Consider the following 24,795-nt stretch of genomic DNA (forward strand, 5'->3'; position numbering starts at 1 on the left):
TCTCCAGCTAAATATGGTCTTTCTACGGTTTTTTTTTTCTTCAGCTTGTGACTGTAAAGACTCTGCCACTAGATAGAGCACTTTTCTTGATTTCGCAGGAAATGCACTTCGTAGGATTACTAGTGGTGCGGTATCATGTTATGATACTTTCACTCATTTCTGTTGCAAGCATCACATGTATTAATTTTTTGTTATTTTAGTACATAGCATGCTCAGAAAAAATATTTTTCATCAGCAGATATATTAGCTTACGTAAATTATTCACATTTATTAAAAAAAAAATAACATAATTAGCTCAATAATGCAATATTTAGGTGGATGTTTACTGTCTGTGCTTCGGGACTTATAGGTAAGTGAGTTTAATTAACAAATGATTGCTTAGACGTCTTTTATGAAAACTGATTATTACCTTTATCCTCGTGAGACTGTCTGAATGTCATGAATGCTCATGTGAGTAAAACTGATGTCTTGCTTGTGAATATTTAATTGGGTGTTATAAATCTGTACTGAACAGAACAGTTTTTTTTTTTTTTTTTACTCATGTAGGACACTTTCCCAGATTAACATCTATTTATCTATCTGAGCCGATGTTTATCAGTGTATCATGTTATTGAGTTGTGTTTATGCCAATTCTTTATAGTTAAAACTGTCTTATAGTCAATCTCATTACAGTTTCTAGAATAGGCTGGAACGTGCCTGCAGTCACATTGCAGTTTAACTCAATGAGCTCATGTATCGATTACACTGGCCTGACTGAACACTCAACGTGAACAAAACAAGCACCGCAATTTAAGGTAAATAACCGTCATTTACTGAACGTAGTATAGGAGTATCGCTGTGCAGTCTAATTGAACACTGTCAGTGGAGTGTAAGAGTGTTTTAACTCCAGATATTTTGAGTTTTTTTAACTGTGTCAGTAAAGTTCACTCAACTTTACGCTTGACGTCATGAGTTAGCGCAGCAGGCTTTGTACACATACTGGATATGAAATATTAAAAGCGTATTCATGTAAACAGTTACGAATGCTTATTTTATATGTAAAAAATATGAAGACTAGTTTAATTATAAAGCAAAGTTTCTAAAAATTCTAAAGCGAATTTAATGGTATTTAACGCTGTAGATGCGGCTAAGCTAACTGACAGCTGTTGCTGTTGTTTAAGGTTGATGCTTCAAATACGTTTAAAAAATGTAAGAAAATTGGTTAATTTATAGTGGATAAAGCAAAAATCAGCTGTATTTTTACACGATGACTTTGACGTTGAAACGGCATTTAGGGCCTAGTCTGTATCTATATTTAAATCCGTTTATAATTACGTAATGGTTAGGCAATTGGTATTATGAATATCAGAATGCAAATTACAGTTTTGTTTGTAGATCATAAAGTGTGAATTATCATTCTTGAAATGGCAGCTTTTTATAATTATTTTTATTCCAACCGTATATAGTTAATCACAAGTAAAGTTTATTAGTGTCTTTTCTTTCTTATCTTTAATCTTCTTTTGTTCACAGTATTCATAATTCATTATTACGTTTTAAAATTTTATATATATATATATATATATATATATATATATATATATATACACATACACATACACATACACACACACACTGGTGGCCAAAAGTTTGTAATAATGTACAGATTTTGCTCTCATAGAAAGAAATTGGTACTTTTATTCACCAAAGTGGCATTCAATTGATCACAGTGTCTAGTCAGGACATTAATAACATGAAAAATTACTATTACAATTTGAAATTTTTTTCAGAACTTCTTAAACTACTTCAAAGAATTCTCATCAAAGAAATCCTCCACGTGCAGCAATGACAGCTTTGCAAATCCTTGACATTCTAGCTGTCAGTTTGTCCAGATACTCAGGTGACATTTCACCCCATGCTTCCTGTAGCACTTGCCATAGGTGTGACTTTCTTGTCGGGCACTTCTCATGCACCTTACAGTCTAGCTGATTCCACAAAAGCTCAGTGGGATTAAGATCCATAACACACTTTTCCAATTATCTGTTGTCCAATGTCTGTGTTTTCTTTTTGTTTTTCTGTTTCAAAAGTGGCTTTTTCTTTGCAATTCTTCCCATAAGGCCTGCACCCATGAGTCTTCTCTTTGCTGTTGTACATGAAACTGGTGTTGAGCGGGTAGAATTTAATGAAGCTATCAGCTGAGGACATGTTAGGCATCTATTTCTCAAACTAGAGACTCTGATGTACTTATCCCTCTTGCTTAGTTGTATATCTGGGCCTTCCACATCTCTTTCTGTCCTTGTTAGAGCCAGTTGTCCTTTGTTTTTGAAGACTGTAGTGTACACCTTTGTATGAAATCTTCAGGGTTTTTTTTTTTTTTTTGTGGCAATTTCAAGCATTGTGTGGCCTTCATTCCTCAAAACAATGATTGACTGACGAGTTTCTAGAGAAAGCTGTTTTTGTCTTTCTTGCCATTTTTGACCTAATATTAACCTTAAGACATGCCAGTCTATTGCATACTGTGGCAACTCAAAAACAAACACAAAGACAATGTTAAGCTTCATTTAATGAACCAAATAGCTGAAACGAACTGAAACATTATTCCAAACTTTTGGCCACCTGTGTGTGTGTGTGTGTGTGTGTGTGTGTGTGTGTGTGTGTATATATGTATATGTATGTGTGTATATATATATATATATATATATATATATATATATATATATATATATATATATATATAATATACACATACAGACACACACACACAGTTTGGAATAATGTATGGTTTTTGCTGTTTGGGAAGGAAATTGGTACTTTAATTCACTAAAGTGGCATTCAACTGATCACAAAGTATAGTCAGCACAAGGGTTGTGCCAATAGACGATGATCTCGGGAATCAACGATAGTCAGAGTGATTGCCAATAGCTGATGCCTTTGACGATGTCAAGACGATATTTGGCTCGTTTTCCCATTAATGTATTTTATTATTATTATTATTATTAGGGCCCAAGCACTGAAAGTGCGGAGCCCTATTGTTCTTCTAGGGATTATTAGGGCCCGAGCACCAATGGTGCGAGGACCCTATTGTTCTTCTAGGCGTTTATTAGGGCACAAGCACCAAGGTGCGAGGACCCTATTGTATCTGCTCCGTTTATTAGGGCCCGAGCACTGATGGTGCGAGGACCCTCTTGTTCTTCTAGGCGTGTATTTTTTTTCCCCAAATGAATCGCATTTTTGAGGGCCTAAACATACGAAACTTTGCACACGCATCAGAAGTGGCGAAAATTTACATCTGATATGGGTTTCAGAATTAGGTGTGGCAAAATGGCTCGATAGCGGCATCTACAAACTTTCAACGATGTGCGCTTTACACTACGTTTCACCTACACGTACGAAAATCGGAACACATGTGTAACATGCCAATACCTACAAAAGTCTCTTGGAACCATGCCCTAAACTCAACTGGAAGTCAGCCATTTTGATTTTTCTCTTAAATTTTTGCTCAGTTTTTGTCATTTCCAGGCCTCGAAGGGATTTTTGATATATTGAACGGTGTTGCCATGGCAAAGCAATAAAATGACTAAGGAAATGTCTCATCTTCTGCGTGCAGAAAATTAAAAACATCAAAACTGAGCCAAATGTTTGTCCTTGCAGGCTGATCATATTGATGTGACTATTGTGGGTCACGGTCGTGGCGCCACCAACTGGCGGAAGGAAGTGTGTCACTTTTAACAGACTTTGAAATATCCCTTTTATGTTAAACTGAATTGCTTCAAAACATTTTAGAATAATGTCAAGACAGTGCAAATTTAAAATTCTGAAGAGATTCTTGATATCTTAAATACTGTTGCCATGGCAATGTATTAAATCTCATCATTCCTTTTTGTGTGTATTCAAATGTTTTGAGGTATTTTGCATGTTTGAATTTTAAAGTTTATTGTTAATAAACATATTTGTTAATTTTTATATAAATACAATATAATAAAAATATCAAATGAAATGTAAAAATACTAGAAATACTGTCATTTGTCTCTGCTCAGCTCTGAGTGGCAATTACAAGAAATGTCCAGTAGAGGTCAGCCAAGCTCCATTGTTGAATGATTCCCGAACACTCAGTGACTCACTCTCATTTCAGGCTTGGTTCTACAGGGGTGCTTGAGGGTGCTAAAGAAAGCTTTACTTACAGCACCCTCAATTGCAGACCAGGGCAAACTACTGCCCGCGGGTCCAATTATCATGAAAAAAATTGTATTAGATCTTTCATTTATCTGGCTTTGGGACCTATTGTGCATCCACAAGCTTTTAATATGCTCAGGGTTGCCAGATAATAGATGTAACACCACAAGCAGAAATGTATACTTGCACAAATAGGAAATATTTCGCCTTTTGTCATACTAAATTTATGCAATCTGGCAACCTTGCTTTCTCCTCTTCGAAAAAAATAAATAAAATACTTAGCGTTCAATAGTGCAATATTATGCTCAAAGAAAAGTGTGATGCAGCCACTCTGTGTCCATTTGTGAGGCTGCATGTGCTGTTTAGTGCCAAGTCTGTGAGCAAACCTTTTCAGTGACAAACTTTAGTAAAATCCCAATAGATCTTCGCATTATTCGCACACAGAGGGGAATTTCGAGCAAAATAAAGTGAGAGGAATACTTTGTTCTTTGTGTTATTTGTGAAATTCTGACGTCCCTCACACCTGTATGCAAATACTCTGGTTATTCAGTTGTGTAGTAGGCTATTCAGCTCTGAATACGTTTATTAGTTTTAATTCTGCTAGAAGCTGGCACGACTTGTGTTGACGATGTATGCGTAATCGCATAGTCCTATATATTAGCTAATATTCAAAATATTTTTTTGAAATTTCAGAGCAATGTTTGAAATCATGTTACATGATTGAATGCGTTTGTTTTTGCACTAAAATTACACGCAGCGCCACAAAAGAGCAAAACGTATGTGTTTCAGCTCGAGACATTTAACAGTTTAAGTTCTTTTTAACTTGACATGGCGTCTAAAACATGAACAAGTCATCAAAGATGTCTATCTAGCACGCGTTTACATTGAAATCATTTATAAAATAGCGCGGACGGACACATAAACGTGCTCAATGTGAACGGCCCCTCAGTGTAAAGGCGGGTGCACACTGTACGATTTATAATAGTCCTTTATGATTGTTGCTTGTCAGACTGTACGATATGAACGCATTGATATCGCCATGGCACACTGTGCGACATTATGTCAGACTGCACGATACACATCGTAGCCGACTGTGGTCCCAATCGTCCTGATCAGTGAACGTGACTCGCGTTACGGGAGTGTTGCGGAATAGAAGCGAAACTGCGAAATTTGCCCACCACGGAGGAGCATTTTTTTTCCTTTCTGAAAGTCAGGACATCACCATTTCTGTTGCTCTAATACCACTCCATCACGAGCATAGGCTAACATTTACAAGAAAGATGGATTTTGTCAAATAGGCATATAATAAGACAGCCTGATCACAAATACAGAAAAGTACAGATGTTGAGAATGATGCAAGTGCGGGAGGTAGCCTACAGTAATAATGAGCTACCACAAGCAAATATTCATTGTGGAAATAAAAAGAATTGTGGCCCGAAAAATTACAAACTTCACCATTCACATTGGAGAAAACAAAAATGGTGGGTTATAGTACGTCTTTCTCCTCTTTTAGATTAGTGACATATCGGCAATGCAAAATTAAAAAAAATCATAAAGGCTGATAATATATCACACTTGCAAATTCCCTATGGATAATGCACAAACATAATATATATTTCTATAATTGTATCCAACTGTATTTGATTAAAACGTCCCATAAATACTTACCAGTATAAATTGTTAAATCTTTATATTATTTTATTTATTTATAAATAAAATTGGTATGATGTGAATCTTAACTAAAGAAGTTTACAGACATTTAAAGTAGAGCCTGACCAATATGGGATTTTTGAGACCGATACCGATTTTAGAGAGGGAACATTCACCGATTACCGATATGGTGACCAATATAGCTCATTTGTGATTAACATTTTATTAATTTTCAAAACAAAGAAAAACAAAACATATATATACAGTGAATCGACATTAACACCCACTACTTCCCCTCCCCGATCAAGAACCCCACCCCAAACGAACATCCCAGTGGTCTTACATAAGTACACACATTTACAGAGAATAAAATAATAAATAAATATACAGGTGCTTCTCAATAAATTAGAATGTCGTGGAAAAGTTCATTTATTTCAGTAATTCAACTCAAATCGTGAAACTCGTGTATTAAATAAATTCAATGCACACAGACTGAAGTAGTTTAAGTCTTTGGTTCTTTTAATTGTGATGATTTTGGCTCACATTTAACAAAACCCACCAATTCACTATCTCAAAAAATTAGAATATGGTGACATGCCAATCAGCTAATCAACTCAAAACACCTGCAAAGGTTTCCTGAGCCTTCAAAATGGTCTCTCAGTTTGGTTCACTAGGCTACACAATCATGGGGAAGATTGGAGTGCAATTTGAATTTAGGAATGTATTTGATTTTAAGTTTTTCATTTTTAAAATAGATGAATTTAATTTTCAATGCAAAATCACTGTAAAGGAGGAGGCGAGAAGCAGCTTTCCTTGTTTAGGTAAGGATTTATTTTCTGCGTCTGTAGCACAATTACAGTCTCACAGTCTTTGCGTTATCCACTAAGTTAATCTCCAATTGCACACCGCTACACAAAATAAACTCTCATCATTTGTAATAATAACACTCTTTGTTTCATTCCCGTCTGTGGTGCCCAGGCTCTCCCTCTTCTATTTGCGGTGTGTCTCTATTTATGCCGCTCTCCCTGTGCTCACTGAAATTAGAGACAGGTGTTAGACATAATTTAGCTCAGGTGTAAGCGCCCTTACCGCTTTCTCTCTCTCCGGAGGGATGCTTGACCACGCCCCCGCTGCCACAGTCACTAAAGCAAGAATATTCACCGATCTCTCAGCCCGGGGGTTGCCGATATAATTGTATATTGCTATATATATATAAATATATATACACACACACACAGTTGTGCTCAAAAGTTTGCATACCCTTGGAGAATTGGTAATATATGTACCATTTTTAAAGAAAACATGAGTGAGCAGGCAAAACACATTTCTTTTATTTCTTATGGGATTCGTATTCAACTGTAGGTTATAACAGAATGGCACAATCATAAAACAAAACATGGCAACAAAGAAAAAAATGAAATGACCCCTGTTTAAAAGTCTGCATACCCTTAGTTCTTAATACTGTGTATTGCCCCCTTTAGCATCAATGACAGCGTGCAGTCTTTTGTAATAGTTGTCTATGAGGCCCCAAATTCTTGCAGGTGGTATAGCTGCCCATTCGTCTTGGCAAAATGCCTCCAGGTCATACAGAGTCTTTGGTCGTCTTGCATGAATCGAACGTTTGATATCTCCCCAGAGTGGTTTGATGATATTAAGGTCAGGACACTGTGATGGCCACTCCAGAACCTTCACCTTTTTCTGCTGTAACCACTGGAGTGTCAACTTGGCCTTGTGCTTAGGGTCATTGTCGTGCTGGAAAGTCCAAGAGCGTCCCATGCGCAGCTTTTGTGTAGAAGAATGCAAATTGTCTGCCAATATTTTCTTATAGCATGCTGCATTCATTTTGCCATCAATTTTCACAACCTTTAGAGCTCACACACCCCCAAAACATCAGTGAGCCACCACCATGCTTCACAGTGGGGATGGTATTCTTTTCACTACAGGCCTTGTTGACCCCTCTCCAAACATAGAGCTTATGGTTGTGACCATAAAGCTCTATTTTGGTCTCGTCATTCCAAATTACAGTGTGGCATGTCAAGGTGTTGTCGGGCATATTGTAACCGGGCTTTTTTGTGGCATTGGTGCAGTAAAGGCTTCTTTCTGGCAACTCGACCATGCAGCTCATTTTTGTTCAAGTATTGTTGTATTGTGCTCCTTGAAATAACCACACCATCTTTTTCCAGAGCAGCCTGTATTTCTCCTGAGGTTACTTGTGGGTTTTTCTTTGTATTCTGAACAATTCTTCTGGCAGTTGTGGCTGAAATCTTTCTTGGTCTACCTGACCTTGGCTTGGTATCAAGAGATCCCTGAATTTTCCACTTCTTAATAAGTGATTGAACAGTACTGACTGGCATTTTCAAGGCTTTGGATATATTTTTATATCCTTTTCCATCTTTATATAGTTCCATTACCTTGTTACACAGGTCTTTTGACAGTTCTTTTCTGCTCCCCATGGCTCAGTATCTAGCCTGCTCAGTGCATTCATGTGAGAGTTAACAAACTCATTGACTATTTATACACAGACACTAATAGCAATTTGAAAAGCCATGGGTGTGGGAAATTAACCTTTAATTGCCATTTAAACCTGTGTGTGTCACCTTGTGTGTCTGTAACAAGGCCAAACATTCAAGGGTATGTAAACTTTTGATCAGGGCCATTTGGGTGATTTCTGTTACCATTATGATTTAAAAAGGAGCCAAACAACTATGTGATAATAAATGGCTTCATATGATCACTATCCTTATATAAAAGACAGTTTTTTTGCATGATCAGTCATATTTTCAAAATCAATGCCAAAATTTCACAATTTCTGCCAGGGTATGCAAACTTTTTAGCATAACTGTGTATATATATATATAATATATCGTGAAGGAGGGAACAAAACAAATTTATTCACACACATGACGTATTTTTCCGGACAACTAAATACCCGTCCGGTAGAGAATGCACAGATGAAGTGTAGGTTCTTTGCCAGAGAGATGTTTATCTTCACAACTGTTGTAAAGCCATCTTTCAAAAGTTGAACAACACATTTTAATTGCACTTTATTTTTTCCAGTTTTATTTGAATTTTTAGTTAAAATGAAAAAAGTTTAAAGTTTGAAATCAAGGTGTCTTGCTTTACTGTGTAGGCTTAACCCTAACCCTGCTTAACGAAAATTACCCCATAGTACCACCTAGCGTCCAACCAGCAGTAATACAGGTGTTTGTCGGTTTGAACGACGAATCATATCGGGTATTGGCATCTCACAGACTGCCGATAGGACGATCTGACTATGGAGAATATCGCCCAACCCTAGTCAGGACATTACTGATGTAAAAAACAGCACCATCACTATTAGGACAGAAAGAGATGTGGAAGGCCCAGATGTACAACTAAACAAGAGGATAAGTACATCAGAGTCTCTAGTTTGAGAAATAGATGCCTCACATGTCCTCAGCTGACAGCTTCATTGAATTCTACCTGCTCAACACCAGTTTCATGTACACCAGCAAAGAGAAGACTCAGGGGTGCAGGCCTTATGGGAAGAATTGCAAAGAAAAGGCCACTTTTGAAACAGAAAATCAAAAAGAAAAGGTTAGAGTGGCCAAAGAAACACAGACATTGGACAACAGATACTTGGAAAAGAGTGTTATGGATCTTAACCCCAATGAGTTTTTGTGGGATCAGCTAGACTGTAAGGTGCGTGAGAAGTGCCCAACAAGACAGCCACATCAATGGCAAGTGCTACAGGAAGTGTGGGGTGAAATATCACCTGAGTATCTGGATAAACTGACAGCTAGAATCCCAAGGATCTGCAAAGCTGTCATTGCTGCACGTGGAGGATTTTTTGATGAGAACTCTATGAAGTAGTTTTTTTTTCAAATTGTAATAGTAATTTTGCACGTTATTAATGTCCTGAATATACATTGTGATCAGTTGAATGCCACTTTGGTGAATAAAAGTACCAATTCCTTTCCATAAGAGCAAAATCTGTACATTATTCCAAACTTTTGGCCGCCAGTGTATTTATTTATATATATATATATATATATATATATATATATAATTTAAATCTCCACAAGCACATTTCAGCTGCTTAACCATACTGATGCATCAATGTGCTGGGGGAGAGAAATGGGAAAGGTTACTATGGTAACTGCTGATGACTGCCTGTGGGTGTGTGCAGCGGTTACCATAGTTACCCTCTCCTCAGGTCCTGTGTGTAATGCTAGGCTGCCCCTCACTCCCCCTCTGCCTCTCTGTCTCTCTCATGGTTTCTCTCTCTCAGTGAGTCACAGGCTGCAGTAAAGCAGCAGTCCTTCTGTTTTCTTGGCATTATCTCTTGCTTTCTGCCTTTCTTCAGATCTCAGTGTGATGAGCATCAGGTAGGCAATCATTTATCAGTCCCAGGAATCTCTGCTTTTGGGGATTTCTATATTTTCTCCTTCTTTTGGACTCTGTTGTTCTATTTTACCAGTGGCAGTTCAGTGCAGTGGATTTAGATATTTGCACTAAAGCTGTCTTTAGAGTGTGCTTTGTGAACAGAGCAGCTGTGTGTTTGTTAAAATTTTCATATAAAACCAAGTTAAATAAACAGAGCATTGGAAATGGTAATGTTTCTATATTGTTTGCTTGTTTGAGCAGATTCAGTGCAATTGTGTTTTGAGAGATGATCAGAAGCTGAATGATATTTGCAGATATTATTTATTTACAGCTATTTCAGATATGATATTATTCATATTATCAATTTTGTATGTTTTGGAGAGTGTGGCTGATCAATACCTATTGCTGTTATGATTCCCTGAATGGTCTCTCGTATGTGTGTCTCCCACCATCTGTGAGAGCGTCAGTGCATGCAAAGATAATGGATGTTTGAGATGGGTTTCTTTTAAACTGCTGGAAAGTGAGATGTTACTTTGGATTAAAAATTGTGATTTGAGATGCAAGTTTTACACTATGACAGTGACATAAGTGCAAAGTCGTGCGTATGAGAATATTCATGCTGACAATGACATGCTCACCTGGAGACCGCACAATAGATACAGTTTCTGCCCCAGTACACTTTCAGGATTGATATACAGACATTGGTTTGATATACTCATACAGTGGATATTTTATATTAGATTTCAGCCTTCTTACATATTGTTAACTTAACACACTTTCTGTAACACAGTAATTCTCCGCTGTGGGCCTCATATAAATTGTCTTAAATATTATGTTGTTTAGAAGAAAGCAAAGCAAATCATCCCATGCTGTGATTGAGACCCCCATGTCATATATATTGCAGCATATTTATACTGCAGAGTTACATGCATTAGTAATTGTTAGATGGACTATCTGACGCTGTAGTGTGTATAAAGGACAGTGGCTGGTTCTCATTGTCAAAGAGACGATTTTCCTACCCATTGGACTGGAACATGAAATATGTACTGCACTGCAGCTGCAATTTTGACCTTAATTTCTTGACTTATGTGCGAGACTTGCCATGTTCAGACCATGAGAAATGTATTTCTCGTGATGAAAGCAGTCCCTGTTTTTGTTTCTCTCCTTTTCAGGTAGTGCATGTGCGTAAGCAGAGTGTGTGCAAACTGGGACAGATAGTTTTTAAAGTGCTGATCATTAATTATAAATCAGTAGTTTAGGGGTCACGTGACGCCATGCAAGGAGCGGACGTGTGAGCGATGAGCTCTGCGCATTTTGCTGAATTTTCGATTATTCTCATGTTATAATCTGGTGAAATTTGATACACCCAGTTGCACATTTGCCCTTTGTTGCAAAACATGGCAAAGTCAAAATCCTCGGGCTCTGGAGACATTAAAAGACTCTTACGTGTTCAGGATGAAAGCCCCAACAGGCCTACAGACCGGGGACTCGATTTGGATGGCGCGGCAGGAGAAGGAATCCAGCGTCAGTTGTCCAACATGTCGGTGATGTTGACGAAGACTCTTGCTGACTTGGAGGATCTCGCTATAATACATCGATCGATTACGGCGATGGAAACAAAATTCTCTGAGTTAGCTACAAGAGTGACTGATGTTGAAAAACGAATCGATTTTCTGGAATCTTCGGAGAGAGAATTAATCGCTAATCCACCCGCGACCAAAGTTGATTTGGAACATCTCCTTGAAAAGCTTGAAGATCTTGAGAATAGAAACCGCAGGAATAACGTTCGAATTGTTGGAATTCCTGAGCATGAGGAGGGCAGAGATATGGTGAAATTCCTAGACGAGTTTTTCCCGAGTCTGCTCGACATAACAGGCCACAAGCTGGAAATCAAGCGAGCTCACAGATCTGCTGAGGGAGACAGGCCCAGATTGATTCTGGCCAGATTTCTGAGATCATCCGATAAAGATCTTGTGTTGCGCCAGGCGAGGAGCAAAGGGAATCTTTCTTGGAAGAACCATAATATTTTCTTGTTTCCGGACTTTGCGAGTTCAACGAGAGAAACGCGATCAGTTCAAGGAATGTAAGAAACTCTTGCATCAGAAAAATATCTTGTTTGCTCTAATGTTTCCTGCCAAACTGAGAATAGAAACGAAGGTCGGTCGCAAAGTATTCACATGTCCAAATCAGGCAATATATTTTATAGAATCAATGTCTGAGTAAACCATTGGATGTTTCTCATGTGAGTGGGCCTGACTCGCTGTACTTACTCTTGAGGAAGCTGGGCGACATTTTAGGGTTTTTGCGTTGGCTCCGCCGAGTGGCTGGAGCTTGTTTTGTGAATAACACTTTCCTTAAAGAAAATTTTGCATTTAAGCTCCCGGACAGATTGAGAGTGGATACTATGGATGACTGCACAATATCTACATGCACGCACAAAGGATGTCTTTTATAAAGCTGACAGATTGTGTAAGTCATGGTATATACTTTTATGCAGCCTCTGAGTGAATTGACTCGATCATCCGGGGAACCGGATTTTTGTATTGGTTCTGCCTAGCGGCTGGAGCTTGTTCTATTGAATAACATTCCTTTGGAACAGCTGTTGATTCATCTGTTCGTTCTTCGTGCTTACTACTCCTGCTGGCTGTAGTTTGTTTTGAGGAGTTTTTTTTTTTTTTTTTTTTTTTAACAAACAAAATTGGAATGATTACGTCATCCGTTGAACTCATAACAGCTGGCTCACTGAACATTCGTTTGTCTGTCCGAGGAATCTGAACGGTTTTATATCAGCTGGAATTTGTTTTGTGGAAGATCACATCTTTGAGACAGTTCTGTGAATGAATATACACATTCTTTGTGTTCATTCTTCCTATTGACTGGGTTTATTTCACAAAGTATTTTCTGTTATGTAATTTTGCCTCACAATTTGTGAGGCAAAATTGAGCAATCCGATGGCAAAGTTGTCGTGGGGACTCGTGGGCGTTCATGGACCTTTTGAGTTTAGAGGGATTGTCGCCGGTTGGCGCTGTCGTGCGCGGGGTTAATGCGCATGTTTTTCTTTTTTCTGTTTGTTTTGTTCGGGGGGATGTTCGGGGTTTGATTGTTTCACTAATGAGGAATGTGGTCTTCATAATTTTGTTTTTGGCACACAATACATTTTTTCTATTATATCAGTATGTCAGTTGTTAATATAAGTGTACTATCTCTCTCCACATGGAATGTAAATGGGTTAGGGCACCCCATAAAAAGAAGGAAGGTTATTACTTTTCTTAAATGTAAGAAATATTATATAGTGTTTCTTCAAGAAATACATCTCTCCCCGCAGGAAGCTGAAAAATTTGGGAAGATATGGGGTGGACATGTTTTCTTTAGTGCTGGCACAAGTAAGAGCAAGGGAGTCATTATATTGGTAAATAAACATCTACAATTCAAATGTCTCAAACAGATTAAAGATAAATTAGGAAGAGTAATTATTGTTTTAGCTGAAATTCAAGGGCAAAGGTTGATTTTGGCTAATATTTACACACCTAACGCTGATGATCAGGGCTTTTTTATAGATCTTGAAGGGATGTTGCAAGCCGCTGGCACCCCTCATGATATAATATTGGGAGGAGACTTTAATCTTTTGATGGATTCAGTCCTTAATCATAGTGAAGCAAAAGTGTGTAAGCCCCCTAGAGCAACATTGGCGCTTCACAGGATGTGTAAAAATCTTGGTTTTTCGGATATTTGGAGACTTTTGAACCCGTCCGGTAGGGACTATACAATTTTTTCATCAGTTCATAAGATTTATTCTAGAATAGATTTATTTTTTTGATATCCAAATCCCTAATTTAATTTGTTGTTGATTGCTGAATTGGAAACATTTTAGTCTCAGATCACGCCCTGGTGAGTTTAGAGGTGTTGCCACATATAGAGAAAAAGAAATCATATAGTTGGCACCTTAATGTGTCCCTTCTGCAAAATCCTGATTTCCAACAAATGTTAAAGACATATAAACATTGATTTCAGGAGACCAACTGGTCCTCAGTATCCTCTGTGGGCGTGGCTTGGGAGGCACTTAAAGCGGTTCTTAGAGGTCGGATCATACAGTATGCCTCATTCATCAAAAAATCCAAAGCACGAGAACTTGTGGAGTTGGAAGGAAATATTAAAAGTGCAGAGGCAGAGCTGAAGCGCCGTATGTCAGCTGATGGCCTCAGAGAATTGACCTGATTGAAATATAGATATAATACTATTTTGTCGCGGAAAGTGGAGTTTTCGTTATTCAGGGCAAAACAGTCATACTTTGAGTTGGGTGACAAAGCAGGGAAGCTTTTGGCTAGATATATAAAGCAGAGAGAGTCTTTTTCTACCATTCCCTCAGTGAAATCTGCTGGTGGTGAAATATTTACCTCAGCCATTGATATTAATAATGCTTTTAAAGAGTTCTATATTGATCTTTATAGTTCCATGTCTTCGTCTACTGATGAAGATATTAGAAACTTTGTGGAACCATTAGATCTTCCTAAACTGACGATTGAGCAAAAAAACTCTCTTGATTCTGAGATAACCTTGGAGGAGCTTGACGAGGTAATTAAGTCCCTACCTACTAGCAAGTCTCCGGGGCCAGATGGTTTTGCCGAAGAATTTTTTAAATCCTATGCTACAGAACTGGCTCCACTTTTGTTAGAAGTTTATACTGAATCATTAAAGAACGGAAAACTTCCTCCAAGCATGACACAAGCCCAGATCAGTCCGATTCTTAAAAAGGATAAAGATCCAAACGAGTGTAAAAGTTACCGTCCAATTTCCCTGATCCAACTAGATATAAAAATATTGTTAAAAATTTTGGCTAATCGATTAAGTAAAGTTATGACATCACTAATACATATAGATCAGGTGGGTTTTATTCGGGGTCACAGCTCATCTGATAACATCAGGCGTCTCATCAATATCATGTAGTCAGTAGCGAATGATCAATCTCCAATCGCTGCCACCTCATTTGATGCCGAAAAGGCATTTGGTATGGTAGAATGGGATTATCTTTTTAAGATTTTGGAAATGAATGGGTTCGAGAGTACATTTATTGGTTGGATTAAGTTACTTTATAGACACCCTGTAGCAGCGGTACATACAAATGGATTAATCTTAGATTATTTTACTTTGAATAGGGGCACTCGGCAGGGTTGCCCTCTTTCCCCATTATTGTTCTGTCTTGCCCTGGAACCATTAGCAGCTGCGATAAGAAAGGAGGATGATTTTCCAGGGGTGTTGGTGGGAGGTGTGCCGCATAAGCTTCTGCTTACACAGATGATATTTTATTATTTGTCTCTGAACCTACTAGATCTTTGCCTTGCCTCCACAGAATTATTAATTCCTTTTCCAAGTTCTCAGGATACAAAGTCAACTGGGCTAAATCCGAAGCTTTGGCGCTGACAGCCTTCCAGTGGCCCAAACAGGGCATTAAGTATTTGGGGATTTTATTCCCAGCAAATTTGTCTGATTTAGTTAATTGAGTTAATTTTGACCCTTTAATAAAAAGGTTTTCGAGCGATGTGGGCAGGTGGGCCTCATTACATTTATCGATGACTGGGAAGGTTAATGTTATTAAAATGAATTGTATTCCAGAATTCAACTACCTGCTTCAGTCTCTCCCTGTAGATGTCCCCCTCTCTTATTTCAAGGAATTTGATAGCATAGCGAAGTCCTTCATTTGGAATGGTAAACGTCCCAGATTGCATTTTAATAAGTTACATAGGCCGATAGACAAAGGAGGGCTAGGCCTTCTCAAGATTTTGTTTTATTACTATGCGTTCAGTCTCAGACATTTGGCTCATTGGTCACTTCCACCTGAGAGAGCCCCTCCCTGGTTTGTTATTTAACAGGCAGTTCTTGCCCCTATTTCGACATTACAAAGTATCTCTATTAAACTAATCGGAAAAGTTAAGTTACACCCCGTTATTTCACATTTACACTCGGTATGGACTAAAGTGTCCAGATTGTTTAAATTGGACACTTATTTAAATGCTGCCTTGAGCATATGGCAGAACCCAAGACTGTGTATTGGCAAGTCTCCTTTCTGCTGGCTGGAGTGGATTGTGAGGGGGGATGCTACACTCGTTGACCTATATGAAAGTGGTGTGTTGAGATCGTTTGAAAACTTGGTCCAACATTTTGGGATCCCCAGACCTCAGTTTTATAGGTATTTACAACTGCGCCTCCTGCTTTGCACTATTTTTGGGAGTAGCTCACATCCCCCTAAGGAAGCAGATGCTTTGGGAGAGGTGATTGCGGCTTTTGGAAAAGGTCATGAGGCATCAGTGTACTACTCCCTGTTAATTCAGAGTATGGGGGACGGAGCCTTAACTTCTCTCAAGAGAGTATGGGAGAAAGATTTCAACTTGGCATTGGAGGAAGGAGTGTGGGCTAAGATTCTTAAAAACGTTAAGTCTGCATCTAATGATGCAAGGGTGCGTCTTATACAATTCAAAATTTTCCCTAGATTTTATTGGACCCCCTCTAGACTGTATAGGCTTGGTCTTGAAGACACACCCACCTGCTGGAGATGCCAATCGGAGGATGGAGACATGGCCCATGTTTTATGGTGGTATGTCGAGATCCAGAAATTCTGGTCGAAGGTTCAGAATTTTGTGTGCGATGTGGTGGGCACTCAGGTTTCATTTTGCCCCAGACTTTGTGTTCTGGGCGATGGGGCAGTCATTGATGTGGGGGATGGCCATATAGGGAACTGGGTTCTGACATGTGTGATGATCGCCAGGCAGGTTATTTTGAGGGGTTGGAGGTCAGCTGGTGCGCCCCAATATCCGGAGTGGTGCACGGAGGTGGGGAGGGTGGCAGCTTATGAGGAGGTGTCATCTAGAAGATGGGGTTGCTTGGATAAGTTTGTTCGGAAATGGGGCAGGTATTTGGAGTTTTTGGAGGGCTCTCGAGTGGGGTGTGGAGAGAGTAGTGTATTATAGTTTGTATGATTATTATGTGTGTGTATATATATGTGTATGTATTTATGTTTGTATATGTATGTATGTATATTGACCACAGGGTTGTTTTTTTTGGGGGGGGAGGGGGGGTTGTGGGGTTTAAATGTTGATTATTTATATATATATTTACATTTCATTGGAAAAAATTTTGCATAAAAAAAATAATAATAATAAATCAGTAGTTTAAAGGAATAGTTCACCCAAAAATGAAAATTCTCTCATCATTTACTTTTTCTTCTGCTGAGTGTTGGGAGTAACACGTTACATTATTACACGTTATTTTGTGGTAACGCAGTAATGTAACACATTAGGTTTAACATTTATGTTATCGGATCACAGTTACTGACATGAATAAAGTCACATTACTTGGATTACAGATTTATTGCTAATACAATAATGCAAGTACAATGCATTTTAAAATGAATTACATGCCTACGTTAGTGCTTCTATTTGCGTTGCTCTGTCAGCTAATGAGCATGCGCTCTAACACATTGAGGTGACGGCACGGCAGATGAGTGAACGGCGTGATACAATGGACACAGCAGTTTGTGATTTGTTTCTTCAAATTGAAAACAAAAATAAGCAGAGAGCGAAGCGTTTTGAGTTTTCATACACTCTAACATGAATACAATCATTCTCTGTGATCTCTGTGTACTGTGCCTATGTGGGTTTAGCCCAGGCTGTAGGAGAGGATACACGCAAGGCTGGGCCACTGACAAATGCTCCTCAAATCTCCACGCTTTATGCCCTGTCCTCGCGCACCTCCCTGGTCCACTCCGATTGACTTCTGGTCCACCCAGTCAAAACTGCTGAAATATAGTAATTGTTGCCAGTTAAAAAGAAACTGCATTTTGTTGCACTCAAAATAGCTCATATGCAAGATAATCAATATACAGGTGCATCTCAATAAATTAGAATGTCATGGAAAAGTTCATTTATTTCAGTAATTCAACTCAAATTGTGAAACTCGTGTATTAAATAAATTCAATGCACACAGACTGAAGTAGTTTAAGTCTTTGGTTCTTTTAATTGTGATGATTTTGGCTCACATTTAACAAAAACCCACCAATTCACTATCTCAAAAAATTAGAATATGGTGACATGCCAATCAGCTAATCAACTCAAAACACCTGCAAAGGTTTCCTGAGCCTTCAAAATGGTCTCTCAGTTTGGTTCACTAGGCTACACAATCTGCTGATCTGACAGTTGTCCAGAAGACAATCATTGACACCCTTCACAAGGAGGGTAAGCCACAAACATTCATTACCAAAGAAGCTGGCTGTTCACAGAGTGCTGTATCCAAGCATGTTAACAGAAAGTTGAGTGGAAGGGAAAAGTGTGGAAGAAAAAGATGCACACCAACCGAGAGAACCGCAGCCTTATGAGGATTGTCAAGCAAAATCGATTCAAGAATTTGGGTGAACTTCACAAGGAATGGACTGAGGCTGGGGTCAAGGCATCAAGAGCCAGCACACACAGACATGTCAAGGAATTTGGCTACAGTTGTCGTATCCACTCCTGAACCACAGACAACGTCAGAGGCGTCTTACCTGGGCTAAGGAGAAGAAGAACTGGACTGTTGCCCAGTGGTCCAAAGTCCTCTTTTCAGATGAGAGCAAGTTTTGTATTTCATTTGGAAACCAAGGTCCTAGAGTCTGGAGGAAGGGTGGAGAAGCTCATAGCCCAAGTTGCTTGAAGTCCAGTGTTAAGTTTCCACAGCCTGTGATGATTTGGGGTGCAATGTCATCTGCTGGTGTTGGTCCATTGTGTTTTTTGAAAACCAAAGTCACTGCACCCGTTTACCAAGCATTTTGGAGCACTTCATGCTTCCTTCTGCTGACCAGCTTTTTAAAGATGCTGATTTCATTTTCCAGCAGGATTTGGCACCTGCCCACACTGCCAAAAGCACCAAAAGTTGGTTAAATGACCATGGTGTTGGTGTGCTTGACTGGCCAGCAAACTCACCAGACCTGAACCCCATAAAGAATCTATGGGGTATTGTCAAGAGGAAAATGAGAAACAAGAGACCAAAAAATGCAGATGAGCTGAAGGCCACTGTCAAAGAAACCTGGGCTTCCAAACCACCTCAGCAGTGCCACAAACTGATCACCTCCATGCCACGCCGAATTGAGGCAGTAATTAAAGCAAAAGGAGCCCCTACCAAGTATTGAGTACATATACAGTAAATGAACATACTTTCCAGAAGGCCAACAATTCACTAAAAATTTTTTTTTTATTGGTCTATTATATGTATTCTAATTTTTTGAGATAGTGAATTGGTGGGTTTTTGTTAAATGTGAGCCAAAATCATCACAATTAAAAGAACCAAAGACTTAAACTACTTCAGTCTGTGTGCATTGAATTTATTTAATACACGAGTTTCACAATTTGAGTTGAATTACTGAAATAAATGAACTTTTCCACGACATTCTAATTTATTGAGATGCACCTGTATTTCTGTTATAAACAGAGGTGGAAGTAGCCAAGAACTGTACTCAAGTAAAAGTACTAGGGCTGCAACAACTAATTGATTAAATTGATAATTATCGCTAATGAAAATCATCTACAACAAATTTCATTATCGATTAGTTGGATATGCAACCAGAACGGAGAAGTTTCACCATTGACATCACTTTTCAGCCCAGTGAAAATGTGTTGCATGATGAAACTCGTTTGAAAAATGCCAGAGACAAATTGAAGCGGAAAAAACTAGACCCAAGATGTCCAGTGCACAAGAGCACTTTATAAACACTTCAAAGAAGATCATAATAAGTAAAAAACTAGACGCAAGATGTCCAGCGCACAAAAGCACTTTATGAACACTTCAAAGAAGATCATATTAGGCATACAGTTTAATGTGGAGCTGTTGCTGCATCAGGTGTGTTGAAAGAGTACGTGTGCTGTTTGATGCACTTAAAGGAATAGTTCACCCAAAAATGAAAATTTGCTAATAATTTACTCACCCTCAGGCCATCCAAGATGTATCGCAGTTTCTTTCTTCATCAAAGCAGAATTTAAGACTTTTAGGATTTCATTTCAGGCCTCCTCCTCTAAACAATGCAAGTGAATGTCCTCCATTTTTTGATGGTCCAAAATGCATATTTAGGGTGCATCAAAATAATCCACATGACTAATAAAGGTCTTCTGAACCCAAACGATTGATTATTTTTAGAAACAAAACAATACTTATATACTTTTTATCTACAAATGTTCACTTCCGTACATCTCTGTGATGTTCGCTCATGAGAGGGATGACGTAAGCTTGTTGGTAAGGTCATGCGTCACGTGGAGGAGGAGTCAGGAAGTGCGTCATTGTTTACAAGAGAAACTTGTGCTGTTCACAAACCAAAACAGTCCAAAACTATTTCAAAACAATATAAAATAAAAGAAAAAATAATTTCCAAATAATAATAATAATAATAATAAAAAAAAAAATTTAAACAATGACGCGCTGATTATCCTTAAATCTGCCTCGGCAGTCCTAAATTACTTGGATGGCCGCTGAAATATCTTCAATGGGAGAACATTGGCATTGTTCTTTCCCTGCTGTCCGCGACCCAGTCCGAACAGACCTGCAACCCACCAGCTGAGAAACACTGCTCTAACTCACTCACTTATGTCAGACCCCCTCGCCTCGTTTCTCTCTGACATTTTCTCCGCTGTGTGTGTGTGTGTGTGTGTGTGTGTGTGTGTGTGTGTGTGTGGCACAAGTTGACAAGTCAGGCAGTCGAGGAGGAAAGGAGATGCACACGCGCAGGTGAGATTCTCCGTCCGGTTGCATTTTTTCCTCAATACCGTAGATAAGCAAATGTACATGGTATGATAACCGTCAATTTTCATACCGTGGTATACCGTGAAACCAGAAACCGGAAAACCTAGTAACCGCATGTAATGCATGCACAAGAGTGAATCTGCACTGCATTTGCAGATGATGATTGTTCTGTGTTAAACTGTATATAATACTGAATATAATGTATAATAATGCCAAGGGTCCTGATATTTGAGTCCTGATAGTGCCAAATGTAATGTCTGATTTCACCAGAAAATCACACTGCCTCCACCGGCCTGCCTTCTTCCTATAGCACATCCTGCTGCCATCTCTTACCCAGGTAAACGATGCACATGCACCTGGCCATCCACATGGTCTAAAAGAAAACGTGATTCATCAGACCAGGCCACAACCTTCCATTGCTCCATGGTCCAGTTCTGACGCTCACTTGCCCATTGTAGGTGCTTTTGGTGGTGGACAGGGGTCAGCATGGGCACTCTGACCAGTCTGCGGCTATGCAGCCCCATACGCAGCAAGCTGCGATACACTATGTGTTCTGACACCTTTCTGTCATGGCCAGCATTAAGTTTTTCAGCAATATGTGCTACAGTAGCTCTTCTGTGTGATCGGACCAGACGGGCTAGCCTTCGCTCCCCACGTGCTTCAATGAGCCTTTCGCCGGTTCAATGGTTGTCCTTCCTTGAACCACTTTTGATAGGTACTAACCACTGCATACCGGGAACACCCCACAAGACCTGCCGTTTTGGAGGTGCTCTGACCCAGTCGTCTAGCCGTCACAATTTGGCCTTTGTTAGTCACTCATATCCTTACGCTTGCCCATTTTTCCTGCTTCCAACACATGAAATTCAAGAACTGACTGTTCACTTGCTCCCTAATATATCCCACCCCTTGACAGGTGCCATTATAACGAGATAATAAATGTTATTCACTTCACCTGTCAGTGGTTTTAATGTAGTGGCTGATCAGTGTATGTATCTAACATAATTATGTATTTCAGCTGGGCAGAATTTTTAATATTTCTATTTTGGTGTCACCATTGCCCTCTGCTGGGCTTTTTTTTTTTTTGTCCCACTCCATCCCTCATGGATCATTTTACTCTTTATTAAACAGTACTTTTTAAGTTTTACAAGTAAAGGAACTGTTTTGCATATGTCCTGAAAGTAATAATTATAATAATAAAAATCAAACAACTATTCAGGCTTTGTTCAAATTTTGTGAGAGTATAGAATCGTTCAGTACAGTAAACCAAACCAAATCCTCACACCCTTTATCATTTCTGTTTCTTAAAAAAATAACATTTGAATAAAATACAGGAAATTTAGTTATTTATCTGATTAATCGAATAAATAATCGAAGATTAATCGATTATCAAAATAATTGTTAGTTGCAGCCCTAAAAAGTACAATTACATGAAATAAATAATTACTCAAGTTGAAGTAAAAGTAATGATGTTAATAATTACTTAAGAGTAAAAAGTACTTAATTAAAAGAATGCTCAAGTAGTAACTAGTTACTTTCATATGTAACATAATGGACGTTTACTCCCCAATATTCCATTACATCATACACATTTAATATGTATTACATAATGATGATGATAAGAATAATTATTATTATTTGGTAATTCTTTCATCATTCACCCTCATGTTGTTCCAAATCTGTATGACTTTCTTTTTTCAATGCAACACAATTAAGGAGATGTCACACATAATGTTAGCCTATATAATGTTAGTGTGATACCTTTTACTTTCACTGCATGAATTTTTTCTCTCCATATTTTAAAAGGCAATGGTGACTGAGACTGTGCAAGGGCCCCGGGACCAATTTTCATTTAGGGCTGCCCTGGTCCAATTATCTTTTAAAGTTGAGACCTACACAATCTATTTTCATTGAGTTTAAGTCTCTTTTAATACCTGTTATGTTATTTACAGTCATATTAATTCAAACACACAGCACGGATGTGGTAAAGAAACCGCTCAACCGAAACACATTCGCTGAACAGCCACTGATCTTAAAGAGACAGTACCATTTTAACGTTTGTTGAACATAAACTCAATGTAAATACTACAAATTATGCATAAAAAAAAAACAAGCATGTAACAAAATGTGTGATACACGTGTAAACTTGCATATATTTAAAGGGCCAATAATACATTATGAAATATTTTAACTTCATCAAACACTTTAAATATTGAAGAATTTATCCCTCTGGGGTGGACGGATGCGCCGGTGGGTCCTGCTGGATTTTTTCCGCATAACAGCAGAAACAACTTAAAATACTCCGTCATTTTTGGGCATACAAATAAGTGTAAGACATCATTAGAAACCATAAAGTGTCTACTTTTATTTGTGTACACTCACAATAACAACAACACCTTGTGCTTTTGTAAAATAAAGAAAATAAACGGTGCGCTTTCAGCTGTCTCTGTCTCCGCGAGCATCTTTCTGAAACATATCACGAAAATGAACTGAAACTCCGCGAATATTTATCACACAAACATGAAACATATGTCTAAAGAAAGCTTAAAATGTCTACTGTTAAATAAAGCAATTCAAATTTAAAACAAATATTCTCCTGCAATGTAATCTGTATGAAACAAAGTGATGTACAGTTTCTCCTGGCTCAGCTCATTATCTCTAATGAGATCACACCCACCAGCAGAGTGCGCTATTCATACGGTAATGTGCTAAGTCGATCAATGCAAATGGTAAATGCCCCAAACAGTGCCTTAAAAAACATCAAGTTCATCATCAGATTTATTCACTTTCTTGCGCGTTTGGAAGATGGCACGCTACACAGGTGATGAAGCTCTACAGATGGTCCTAGATAGTGAGAAAGAGTTCACATTTTCCTCAGAAGATGAACGTTTGCATTTTGAAGAGCGTCTTGATCCAGCCGATGATACAATTCCAGATGAGTAAGTAATTTAGTTTTACTTACATTAGTTAACATGCTATTTTATATAAACATGTACATATTTTACTAGCTGGACTATTTCTAGACTTGCCAGCCAGGATTCAGAGTATTGAAATTTGAAATATGTCCTAATAGGCAAGTTTTAGTTACATTTTAAATGTTGTTTTGGCTAAAGCAGGTATTTAAATTGTATGCTGTATGTGAATAAGCTACAAACATTCATTCTCTCTCAGGGGAGGGGTCTTTGTCTCCTCAGGTGTGAATCACATCAATGTTCATGATCATCCACGCCTCCTCGCATATGGCCTTTCTAACACTAAAAGTGTCTTACAAAAGTTAAATGACTATATTTTTTTGTAGTGAATGAGTAATCAGGATGGTTTTCACATCATTTTGTAGCAAAAATTCTAGGCTACAAGATCCAGTCCTCAAAAGTCTTGTGAACAAATGTTTAGTATGTGTTATATGGCCTTATTTCAGTGACTTAAAATTTTTGTTTTTTCAAAAACCACGCATAAACATTATTTTCTCAAAAATACAAACATGTACATACATGTTGCTCACATATTATTGTAGCCCCGTTTGTGCTGAATACAGTGTTATCAGACTTAAGCCATTAATATGTTTTTAAGCAACTGAAAAAAGCACAAATGTCAAGGCAACTTCTCCAGTGCCCAAAACACCCTCAGACCCCAGAGGATTAACAAATACAGTAATAATTATAATAATTTATAATTTAATATAATAATTATATTTATTTATCACACATTATACATTTGCACATATACAGTGAAATTCTTTTTTTCACATATCCCAGCTAAGCTGGGGTCAGAGTGCAGGGTCAGCCATGATATGGCGCCCCTGGAGCAGATAGGGTCAAGGGCCTTGCTCAAGGGCCCAACAGTGGCAACTTGGCAGTGCTGGGGCTTGAACCCCCGACCTTA

General features: G+C 38.4%; 1 protein-coding gene across 6 annotated transcripts in view; it reads left to right on the forward strand.

The window, feature by feature from the left end:
* The first annotated feature begins 666 nt into the window (after nucleotides 1–666).
* The window catches only part of LOC127432330 (peptidyl-glycine alpha-amidating monooxygenase B-like), a 349,064-nt gene continuing 324,935 nt past the window's right edge, over nucleotides 667–24,795 (forward strand). For 4 of the 6 annotated variants that reach the window (XM_051683244.1, XM_051683248.1, XM_051683251.1 and 1 more), the window contains exon 1: nucleotides 667–794. The gene's annotated coding sequence lies outside the window, so the exon portion shown is untranslated. Of the gene's footprint in view, nucleotides 795–1,766; nucleotides 1,877–10,144; nucleotides 10,167–24,795 lie in introns of all 6 variants that reach the window. The other 2 variants (XM_051683245.1, XM_051683246.1) reach the window with 2 other exon arrangements.

This window comes from Myxocyprinus asiaticus, chromosome 42 (genome assembly GCF_019703515.2).
Source record: "Myxocyprinus asiaticus isolate MX2 ecotype Aquarium Trade chromosome 42, UBuf_Myxa_2, whole genome shotgun sequence".
Lineage (NCBI taxonomy): Eukaryota > Metazoa > Chordata > Actinopteri > Cypriniformes > Catostomidae > Myxocyprinus > Myxocyprinus asiaticus.